Genomic DNA, 12,417 nt, shown 5'->3' on the forward strand with positions numbered 1-12,417 from the left:
GCCCATAAATGATGACTTCATGGCACTACCAACAGTGTTCACATACCTGGGTATCAGAAAGTAAATGAAGTGTCTGGGGGAAACACAGTGTAGCCTTTCTCAGGGAAAGAATTTGAAACTCTTTTTTAGGCTGTGGTATGGACATCCGACTCTAGCATAGCAGAGTGCAAGATAAACTGATCACACTGAGCCAAAATGGGGTCCCAAGGAACAATTCCTATCTATCTCTGGAACAAATGTTAAAATGAAAATTGGTCAATAGAATATGTAGACCAAAACAAGACTTTGGTCCATGCCCCTGAGAGGAAAGATGCCTAAAATTATTCTGGACCTGGAGCCATTCATTGGGGTCTCTATTCTCTGAGCCTTATCACTACTGGATCCTCAATATAACGGAGCACTGCACCCCACCCTCCACCCCAGAGAATTTTTTTTATTGCTGTTTAAAATTGTGCACAATTAGGCCCATGCATATTCTTCCTGAGAGGCTGTTTACAGTAGCCTCCAGATACCATGGACCTAAAATATATCTGGACCCAACATAATGAGAACTTCTATGCCAACAGTCCTGTTTGTGTGGCAAGAATTCCTAGGTATCACTTCTATGAGATACCTTCTACTTCTGCATTTTCTACGGGATTTCTGGTTCTCTCCTCTGGGGAATGCTGCAGTACTAAAGAGAATGACAAGTCTGAGATCGCTTGGGCCTGAAATACTGGTGGTTAGAATCTGGAGACATCTGACAATAGTGAGGGAGACAGGAGTGGCTGAGTCTAGAGGACTTGAAGCAGAAGGAAAGACCTCTAGAAAGGAAAAATGATGCCTGCACCTTAGGTGAGTGAGTTAGGAAAAATGACTAACAGCACAGAAGGATGCCCCATCCCTCAGCAAAGAGCACACCTAGGAAGGCCTTGTTGTCATCAGGACCTCTCAGTCCCCATGTGAGAGAGGCTCTGAACAAGCGCTGCATTTGGTTCTCACACCGGGTCTTGCCCATCTCCCTGTGGTCATGTGAGGAGAGTTCCTTTCCAAGAATTCTACAGTTTCTCCTTGTGCACTTCTCCCCTCTTACCCCCAAACACACACACCCCCAATCCCTGACAAGACTGAAGGACCTGCCATGCTGGGCTCTATGGGCAGGCCTCAGAGCAATGCTACCCTCTTCCTCATGACCCCAGGAAGAAGACAGACCTGCATGTTTCTGTCAGAGTCCCTTGGCCATTCTCTCTGCTTCCTTGAGTTGAGCTCTTGGGACCACATTAGTTAATGTGGTACTGCAGGCCTGTTTGGTGGTGTATTGGAAGTCAGTAAAAAAGTTTGTCAAGAACATGAGCTCTGGAGTCAGTCTGCTTGATTTTGAACTCCAGCTCTGCTACTTCCTAGCTGAGAATCTAGCTAAATTGCTTTGCCCCTCTGCACCTAATTTCCACAACTACCTAAAAGAAATAGTAACTATACCTACCTGATAGTATTATTATGGTGAGATAATACATGCAAACTACATAGCATAGTTCTTGACATACAGTAAATGTTCAATTAAACTTAAATATTAATGTTATAGGTCTGCTAGCAAGTGCTCTGATTCTTGTATACACATCATATTTTAATGGTGGTATGTGACCAGACTGATGTGTTTGGAGAAAGTTCTGAAACCACAAACTGGAGAGTTCAGTTCAAATTATCACACTAGTCCCTCTGCTCAGAAGCAATTACACACATATGAAGCCTGTCTGTTCCCAATTCCAACTATAAAATGCAAACGGGAGGCAAGGGATAAAGTATTACATCTGTTGGAGGGCTTGAGGATGTTTTATAGCAGATTAATCAAAGTCATTGAAGTGATTCTTTCTCTAGACATCAGCATTTTGGTCCTTTAGTTTCCTGTGAGATACAAACATGACCAATACTGTAATTTAATTAATTGCTCTGTGCACAAACACTAATTACAAAGAGATAAAGTTTAATACTAGCTGTATACGGGGCGTTAAGCAGCCAGCTAGTTTTTGAAAGGAGAAAAAAAGGAACACATTTCTTGGAAAGGAAGATGAAAGAATAAAAGTGATTGGATTTAAGCTAGTAAAATCCATCAGGATAAAACATACCCTTGTTTTCTTACCTTTTTGATGAGATTGCTGTGTGATTCATGCATCTCATCTTTGCAGGGACATTAGAATTGTGACAAACATCCAGCTGTATATTTTGTTCTGTGAATGAAGGTCAAGAGTATTATTTAAGCTGGGTGTGGAACACCTGTATTACCAAAGGTTTCATCTACAATGCATAGACTTTAGCCCCTATCCTGGAATAATTTTTAAATAGGGATCTCTCAAACCTGGTTGAGGAATATTTTTCTTACTCCAAGTTTTGTTTGATTTTGCATTTAAACACAATCTAATACCTAACAGGTGCCTGTCATAATTTCTGACACACAAAGTACTCAATAAATACTTGCTAAATGAATGAATGAAAAATGAGAATAACTGGGTGTGGTTAGGAAAGACAGAGTATACACACTATGAAGCATCAAGAAGAAGATTTTACATATGAACGAAAGCATACACAGTTCACTTTACAAGTAAGCAAAAAGACATTGACTATATGTTATTGGAAACTCTGCAGAAGAATGACTGGCCAACTACACATTTCTATCAGTACCTCTTTCTACTAACTAATGTTATACATTTCAGTTAAAACCTTATGCCTGGGTAAAGGTCAGGCATAGTAGCTCATGTCTATAATCCCAGCACTTTGAGAGGCTGAGGTGGGAAGATCGCTTGAGGCCAGGAGTTTTAGTGCAGCCTGGGCAACATGGTGACAAGACCCTGTCTCTACAATTTTTTTTTTTTAAACAGCCATGCATGGTAGCGTGTGCCTGTTGTCCCAGCTACTCAAGAGGCTGAAAAGCAGAAGGATGTGTTGAGCAGGAATTCAAGGTTACAGTGAGCCATGATTGTCCCACTGTACTCCAGCCTGGGTGACAGGGGAAGACTCTGTTTCAAATAAAAAACAAAAACAAAAATAAGACTGCCCTTAGGAGAAAATGCATAAATAAATTGCATGTGTAACTACCTCCAAAGGAAAAGACTGACCACATTAATTCCACATTTTAAAGGTCTGAAGACTGCTTCTGCAAATGATGCAACCAATAGATCAGCTTTGCTAGAGGAAGGATGGTGTGATGCCTGCAATGTGGGTCTATCTACGTGGGCAGAATTGGGGAGCACCGAGTGGGGGTTTGTACCAGTTGTAGAATAGTATGAGATCACTGAGCACCTGAAGATGGGAGAAAGGGTCAACTCTGAATTAAAGATTAGGGATGTGGGACGTTGCTGACTTTTAAGCGACTGTCACCGGGGACGCACTATCTTTTAAGTACAGTGAGTGGACATCTTTTGTTACTATTTCACATTCTGACCAATAGTGACAGGTGATTGCAGAGCATCAGCACCAAACAAGTCCTTAGAAATCACTTAAGTTAATCACCTCTTTTTTTTTTTTTTTTTTTTGAGACGGAGTCTAGCTCTGTCGCCCAGGCTGGAGTGCAGTGGTGCGATCTCGGCTCACTGCAAGCTCCGCTTCCCGGGTTCACGCCATTCTCCTGCCTCAGCCTCCCGAGTAGCTAGGACTACTGGCGCCTGCCATCACGCCGGGCTAATTTTTTGTATTTTTAGTAGAGACGGGGCTTCACCGTGTTAGCCAGGATGGTCTCGATCTCCTGATCTCGTGATCCACCTGCCTCGGCCTCCCAAAGTGCTGGGATTACAGGCGTGAGCCATAGCGCCCGGCCAATCACCAACTAAGTAATTTGGGCAGAGTCATACTTAAGGAACTGGTGACTAGAGCTTCCTACTGTTGGGCTTTTTTAGTTAATCCACATATGCAAGTTATAATTCCTGTGCTTTCTTTATTCCTCAAATTTCACAAGTATGAAAATTTAGGATTTCCAAGCTGAGGTGTAAATCACCTAATGTTCACCACTCTGTGGCCCAATCTGAGCACAGATGGCCACTCTAAAGAAATACACAAGTCTAAGAACCAAAGAAAATGAAGAACAATATTGTTATTCAGTTACTCAGAAAAAGACATTAGTAACATTCACCAATCTTAAAAATATTTTTTTCTGGAAGTCTTACTCATTATAGAATATCTGCCCCCAGTCTCTCTTCCACTTTCTCTAATTTACTTCAAGTTCTCCAGGCTATGCTGGCTTTAACTATCTCAGTTTCTCAATTCTGCATTGATTTATATCTTTAACGAGAGAAAAAAATCCTTTTAGTTTTCTAAAAATTGGTTGCAGCACCCAAGTTTCTTTAAATCCTTCTCCTCACCTGTTAGTTCCTATATGGACAACAACACCCAATAAGTGCATGGGCAAAGACAAGATTTCTTCAGTAGTCTTGGGAAGAGGAAGAGTCTGTTAATAATCTGAGGTTACATGATAACCAGTGACATTGATGGCAGAAACATAAGAATGGTTTAAATGTATGTAGGAAAACCATATAAAATAATTCAGCACTTAGGTTCAATTTAAAAATGAAAGGTCTTTGAAAAATTTAAAAGTGAACTGTCCAAACTATAAATATTTTCAAAAACCTCCATAATGAAGAAATCTTAGAAACATTTTGTTAAAGTTAGGAACATAGCAAATATTTTATTATCACCATTGCTGTTAAGCATAATATTGGAAGTTCCGACTAATACAGTGAAACCCCCAACAAAGTGCAACATAGTCTAAGTACTTGAAAATAAGAGATAAAACTACTGTAATTTGCATGCACTATGATCCTTTATACAGAAAACTCAAGAGAATAAACAGGCTATTGGATACATTAGATAAAATGATGAAAAGTAAAATACCAACATAAATAAATCAATAGTATCTTTATACTGGCAATTACTGATTAGAAAATGTACCTAAAAGAAGATAGCATTTATGAAAATAAAAATGCAAAGTATAAAGCAATTGACTAATAAAAATGTGAGAAATTTTACGGAGAAAATTATAAAGTGTTACTGAAGGACAGAAGAGAACTGAAGTAAAGGAGAAATGTACCAGATTTGTGGAAATGAGTGTTAAAAATTATAGTGGGCCATTGTTTTGGATCAAGCTTCTGTTCTGTACTAGGCACCAACAGACCAAACTAAAAATCAAAGTGGAATTACACATGCTAAAGTTTCTAAGGAAAACTGAGTTGTTATCAGACCTTTAGAGAAATCAGGAGCCAGAGACAGCCAATCTCCTAATTAGACCAGTTCAAATCATCAATCCGTATGATAACAAAATTCTCTCATCTTAGGTTCTTACACAAATATGGTAGCCTGAAGTAACCTGATGTTAACCAATCAGTTATTTTTCTATTGTTCTTTCTCCTTGTTCCTGCCTTACAAGGAAACTATTATAACTTTGAAATAATCAGTCTGCTTTTTGTTCTTTGTTTCTGCATTCTTCAGTCCTTTTTCTGTCTATAAAGCCATACTCCTCTGCTGGATTCATTGAAACACTTTTTATTTTACAAAATGAACTGATACCCAATTCTAGAATTGTAATAAAGCCAATTGAGATTTTTAAACTAAATTTGTGTAATTTTGTTTTTTGACTGAGGATTTAATATTAAAAATCTATCAGTTCTTCCCAAGTTAATCCAAATATGTAGTACAACTCCAGTTGAAACTTGAGGGAGTGGGTAGGTGGAATCACACAATATGATTATAAAATGCACATAAAAAAGTAAAGATTCAAGAAGACAAGAAAAAAATTCTCAAAAAAAGTTGTGATATGTTAAAACATATTGCAAAGCCAAGGTAATTAAAACAGTGTAGAAATGGGTCACAGAGAGAGAAATAGACCAAGAGAACAGTCTGGAGAATACAAAAATATACTCATATATATATAACTTCCTGTTTGATAAAGGAGACAATATAGGGCAGCAGGAAGGAGATTGATAGGCAAGATCAAGAAGGCTGTTTTCGATATGGAGAAAACTAAAATTAGATTGTATCTGAAAGAGTAAATAAAAATAATTTCCTGGTAGATTAAAAATAAAAATATTAAAGGTAAAACTTCAAAATCATTTGAAGAAAATATACAATAGAGAAGGAAAATAATTTCTTGAACAAAACCTCAAGAGCAAAAAAAAAAAACCATAAAATGAAACATTTAGAGGATTTGAAAATGTCAAAATTAGGTGGTAACTGGTTATCCATATGCAGGAGAATGAAACCAGACTCCCACCTCTCACCCTATACAAAAACCAGGTCAAAATGGATCAAAGACCTAAATGTATGACCTGAAACTATAAAACTTCTAGAAGACAAAACAGGGGAAACGCTTCAGGACATTGGTCTGAAAAAAGGCTTTATGAATAAGACCTCGAAAGCACAGGGAACAAAAGCAAAAATAAACAAATGGGATTATATCAAGCTAAAAATCTTCTGCACTGCAAAGGAAACAATCCACAGAGTGAAAAGACAATCTACAAAATGGGAGAAAGTATTTGTGTTAATATCCAGAATATACAAGAAGCTCAAACATCTCAACAGCAAAAAAACAAATAATCCAATTTAAAAATGGACAAATGTGCTGGGTGCTGTGGCTCATGACTGTAATCCCAGAAATTTGGGGGGCTGAGGCAGGTGGATCACCTGAGGTCAGGAGTTTGAGACTAGCCTGGCCAACATGATGAAACCCTGTCTCTGCAGAAAATAGAAAAAATTAGCTAGGCATGGTGATGGGCACCTGTAATCCCAGGTACTCAGAAGGCTGAGGCAGGAGAATCACTTGAACCTGGGAAGCTGAGCTTGCAGTGAGCCGAGATCAAGCCACTGTACTCCAGCCTGGGCAACAAGAGCAAAACTCCATCTCGAAATAAATAAAAATGGACAAATCATCTGAATAGACATTTCTCAAAAGAAGACATCCATATGGCCAATAAATATATGAAAAAAATGCTCAACATCATTAATCATCAGGGAAATGAAAATGAAAATCACAGTGAAGTGTCATTTTACACCAGTTAGGATGGCTATTATCAGAAAGAAAAAAAACAAATGCTGGTGAGGTTATGGAGAAAATCAAACTCATACACTGTTCATAGGAAATTTAAACTAGTTAAGTCACGATGAAGAACAGTATGGAGGTTCCTCAAATTCTACAAATAGAACTACCATATGCTTCAGCAATCCCACTACTGGGCATGTATCCAGAGGAAAGAAAATCAATATATTGGAGAGACATCTGTACCCCCATGCTTATTGCAGCCTAATTTACAATAGTTAAAATAGGAACTCAACCTAGGTGTCCAACAACAGATGGGTAAAGAAAAGGTAATATATATATACACAATGGAATACTATTCAGCCATAAAAAGAATAAAATCCTGTCATTCACAGCAACATGGACACTGCTGGAGGATATTATGTTATGTGAAATAAGCAAGGAACAGAAAGTTAAACACCACATGTTCTCACTCATATGTGGAAGCTAAAAAAGTTGATCTCATAGAAGTAAAAAGTAGAATAGAGGATACTAAAGGTAGAGGAAAAGGAAGGATAGATTTGTTAAAGGATACGAAATTACAGCTAGATAGGAGGAGTAAGTTCTGGTGCTCTACAGCACTGTAGGAAGACTATAGATAACAATAATATCTGATATAATTTCAGATAGCTAGAAGGAGGATGTCGAACATTCCCAGCACAAAGAAGTGATCGACGTTTGAGATGATGGATATGCTCATTACCCTGATCTGATCCCTATACATTATATGTATCAAACCGTCACTATGTAACCATAAATATGTACAATTATTATGTGTCAGTTTAAAAAATAAAATAAATGTTAAAAAGAAAACCAAAAAATTATTAAGTAGTAAATAGTTATGGAGTGGGAGAATAAATTATCATATGTATGACTAAAAAAGGATTAATATCTAGAGTATATGTTATGCCTACCAATCAGCAAAAGAAACATAGCAATCTCAACAGAAAGCTGAGGAAACTATGAATGGGATTCCACAAAAGGCAAAACCAGAATGGCTAATGCACATGTAGAGATGTCTTATCTCATTAGTTATCAAAACCCTGCAATTCAAAATAATATTAATACATCATCTTATAGCCATTTGCCTGGCAAAAATTAAAGTCAGATGAAAACAGGTTCTGGTGAGAATGTTGAAAACACTGGACTTGAAAACTATTATAGATTCTGGAGAGCCATTTGGAAGTATGTAATAAAATTAAATACGCACATTTCAAATACTAGATATGGAAAAATTCTCACACAGATACCCAGAGATATGCATAAATGGGGCAAAAATATTGCTTTCAGCATGGTCTGCGATACCTAAAATTTAAAACAGCCTGTGTCCACCAAAAGTGTGTCATCTTAGAAGGATGGAGTGTTATTCATCAGTTAAAAGAAATGTTCTAAATTGCCTTTTTTAATTTCATTTTTTAATTAACAAAAATTATATGTATTTATGGTACACAACATGCTTTGATATATGTATACATTTTGAAATGTCTAAATCAAACTAATTAGTATATGCATTATTTACGTACATTTTTTGTGACAACACATTTATTTAGTAATTTTCAAATATATAATATATTGTTCTTAACTGTAGTTGTCATGATGTACAATAGATCCTTTGAACTTATTCCTCCTGCCTAACTGAAATGTTCTGCCCTTTGACCAACAATCCCTCAATCCCTTAGTACCATTTTACTTTGCTTGAGTGAGTTCAATTTCTTTAGATTCTACAGTTAAGTGAGATTAAAAGGTGATTATCTTCCTGTGCCTGATGTGTTTGACTTAACATAGTGTCCTATGGGTTTAATCCATGTTGTCCTAAAAGACAAGATTGCCTTCTTTTTTTTTTTTTTTTAAATGGTGTCTTGCTCTGTCGCCCAGGCTGGTGTGCAGTGGTGCGATCTCAGTTCACTGCAAGCTCTGCCTCCCGGGTTCACGCCATTCTCCTGCCTCAGCCTCCCAGGTAGCTGGGACTACAGGTGCCCACCACCATGCCCGGCTAATTTTTTTGTATTTTTAGTAGAGATGGGGTTTCACCGTGTTAGCCAGGATGGTCTCGATCTGCTGACCTTGTGATCCACCTGCCTTGGCCTGCCAAAGTGCTGGGATTACAGGCATAAGCGACCGCGCCTGGCCAAGTGCCTTGTTTCTTAAGGCTGAATACTCTCCCAAAGAAATGTTCTAAATTTCTATCTATCTATAGATTGATCTATGTTAACCTATATTGACAGGCGGATAGAGAGATGTCAACATTGGTAGGTTTCAGAAAAAGTCATGTGTGGAATAGTCAGACTTCTTTATATAAAATAATATCTACGTAAGCCATAATGTAAATTAACTGTGGGTAGCTACTGGGGTAAGATCGAGAAAGTAAAAAGAATGTAGAATATAATAAAACGTTGAAAAGATACCATACCATGCACAGATTAATAAAGGTAGTAACACTAACTCTAGGATCAGGATCAAATCTGCATCTGTGCACCTGAATTTACCTATATACATGCAGAAATATATATATATGTATATATGTGTGTATATATATGTATATATATGTATATATGTAGATATGTGTGTGTATATATATGCATATATACTCATGGAGATGTGTTTGTGTGTGTGTGTGTGTATGTATATATATATATATATATTTGTGTGTCCTATAATAATTTTTAAACTTTTTTCCCAATTAAATATTCAAGTTTTGTTTTATAATCACTTGACATTTTCTTCCCTTCAATCCCTGTGACTAGTAACCTGAAATGCACTGCTTTGCCTCTGTATACACAGAATTCCCCTGGTCACTATTATGCCCACTCCCACAAATTTTGTACAAAACCCCACTATAGTCTTTCCTTGTCATCTTGGTTTGTCACACTCAAGATAGTTTGGAATTCTCTACAAAGACGAAGATCTCATAGAATATTTTACTCTACAGTTTACGCATAAGGATGGCGGATAAGATCAGTTGGTATTCAATAAAACCCACTACTTTAGTCAGCAATTCATTTCTTCATGCCTCACTGTCCAGATCTTTTATGAGCCCAAGTGCCATGTTAAAAAGAGTCTACATGTCTCCCTTATGACCAAAAACTCTGACAATGTCTATCTCTGGTTACCCAAAGTTTACTCCCAATTTGGCTTTGCTCAATTTTTCATCTTTATAACCACAATAGATACCTATTGAGTTCTTAGCAGACGTTTATTGAGTTCTTACAATAGTGCCATGTATTTTAACAGAAAAAGAACCATTGAGGGAGATCTTTTCCCTCATTCTATGAGGTACACGTAATCCTTCAGTTTATGAGCCTGCAATCAAGGTATATTTGGCCACCTGGGATATCCTATTTGTCTGACAAGTGACTTCTCCTGGGGACATTAGTCTGCCTCATCTGGGTGAGCCTTGGAAATTCAATCCCTTAAGGTAAGTGGAAACAGCAGAGTGGAAATTGCATTAAAATCCAATGTATTTTTTGTGATTCAACCAGTTTTAGAATACTAAGATACTGTTCTGGGATGGATATACCAGTTTCTTTGTTCCTTCTCTAGACTTACATGTACTGCGAATAAATAAATGTAGTTGAATTCTTATAACTTTATGTTGACTTGGCATCCATTTTCAATATAAATTTAAGTTTTTCATACCAGAAGCAGAATTTCAGTCACCCTTGACGCAGTTTCCAGTTTTCTACCTGCTCCCAGTTCCTCAGTGTGATCGATTTAGATATGTGCTTATACAACCAGCTCCTAGTGACCACATCCCTAAAGGACAGCTAGATACATGCTACTCGACCTGCCCCACTGGCCCCCACACCCTGCATGGACTGCCAATATGTGCCACACTGAGTGCTCCCAGTAGCAGCATACTCTACTGAGCTCAGACTGCTTGCTGTAAATCCACCAGTTAGAATGTCCTGAGGGACATCTGCATGGGTAATGCTCTGGATCTCAGTGAAGACTGATCCGTGAGTCTCTCTTATCTCTCTATCTTTCTCACTCTCTCTCTTATTCTTCATCTGCTCGTTAAGTGTGTGTCCCAGGCATCCAGGCATTCCCTCAGCCCCCACTTCTCATTGGTCCTGTGAAGGCTGCAGCCCTCTTCTCCCTGGAATCTGTAAGTAATAAAATTGCTTCTGTAATTTCATGTGTTTTGTTGTGTGGTCTCCTCTGTGCCTTGCCTCACCAACACGGCTGAACCTAACCCTTTCCTCATCAGGGCTCTCCTAGAAAGTGACTGTCTTGGTAGAAACAAGCTGAAGAGAAGTCAGACAAGAGCCATAAAGACATCTGACAGCATAAATAAGTTTCTTGTGAGAGGGACACTTGGTCATGAGTTGGACTTTTAGACATTAGGTTGTCCACCAGGATTAAGAAGTGCACCCTGAAAGGCACGCTTGTAAATATACATGACCACCTCCCCTGGAGCTCATTAGGGCAGGGCAGGAATTGATAGCCCCTCTCCCAGTAGAGACTTCAAGACCAAAATAGAAATAACTGATGTTTACAAAACAACAAAGTAGCCTGGAGTCAGAGGAACCTGGAGAGATTGTTTCGGGGTGTCCCTGGGATAGCACGATGTAGTGCTTTTCTTAGCCCACACCTCATTCACAAGGCCCCACTTCAGGACGTGGATCCTGGGTCAGAACCTCCAGTTTCTACTCCATCAGAGTGTGAGTTGAAGACCTTGTGTTGAGGATAAGACAAGGTTGATTTTCCAACCTGGTTTTGTCTCTGTTTTCAAACTGTGTTCTTGGACTGTAAACTGAAAATAATAATAACAACAATGCCTGTCTCCTGCAGTCAAAAATCAGCATAGCATCCTATGTAGAAGACTGGGCACAGATTCATTTGGTCCTAGAACAAACCTGAGACTTGCTTTACTAATTATGTTTTTGTGGTCAAGTTTGTTAACTTCTCTTTATGTTTTATTCTTATCTGAAAAGCAAGGATAATTTAAAAATACCTATATTCTGTGTGGTTGTGAGGCTGAAATTAAATTGGTCAAGTAAATCTGTTAACAGAGGTCCTGACATGTAATTAGAGTTCAACAAATGTTGGAAAATTTTATTATTATGGTTGTTGAAAAATTTGAAATGATAGCTATTTATGCAAATCACTGAGCTTTATGCCTGGTGCCGAATAGACATTCAATTCATATTAGTTCCCTTCTTTCTCAGCAACCATAAAATCTAGATCTAATTTGCATGGTACTTGAAAGGGTACTTTCTCAAAAAACAGTCCTGTCTTAAGGAATTACAGTCACATTTGTCAGCAGGTTTCTAGACAACCCTCTCAAGATACCTCAATCTTCATTAAGAAGACAGCTAATATTTCTTGGTCAGGAAAAGATAGCTGAAACTCTCTAAAGAAAAGACTAAAGAAGTAGGTTAAAC

General features: G+C 38.0%; 1 long non-coding RNA gene across 2 annotated transcripts in view; it reads right to left on the reverse strand.

Annotated features, from left to right (window-relative positions):
• Positions 1 to 12,417, reverse strand: part of LOC129531843 (uncharacterized) — a 190,007-nt gene that overhangs the window by 59,095 nt on the left and 118,495 nt on the right. For both annotated transcript variants that reach the window (XR_010129936.1, XR_008677278.2), the window contains one exon: positions 2,117 to 2,204. This is a non-coding gene — a long non-coding RNA (uncharacterized lncRNA). The remainder of the gene's footprint in view (positions 1 to 2,116; positions 2,205 to 12,417) is intronic.

This window comes from Gorilla gorilla, chromosome 12, assembly GCF_029281585.2.
Source record: "Gorilla gorilla gorilla isolate KB3781 chromosome 12, NHGRI_mGorGor1-v2.1_pri, whole genome shotgun sequence".
NCBI lineage: Eukaryota > Metazoa > Chordata > Mammalia > Primates > Hominidae > Gorilla > Gorilla gorilla.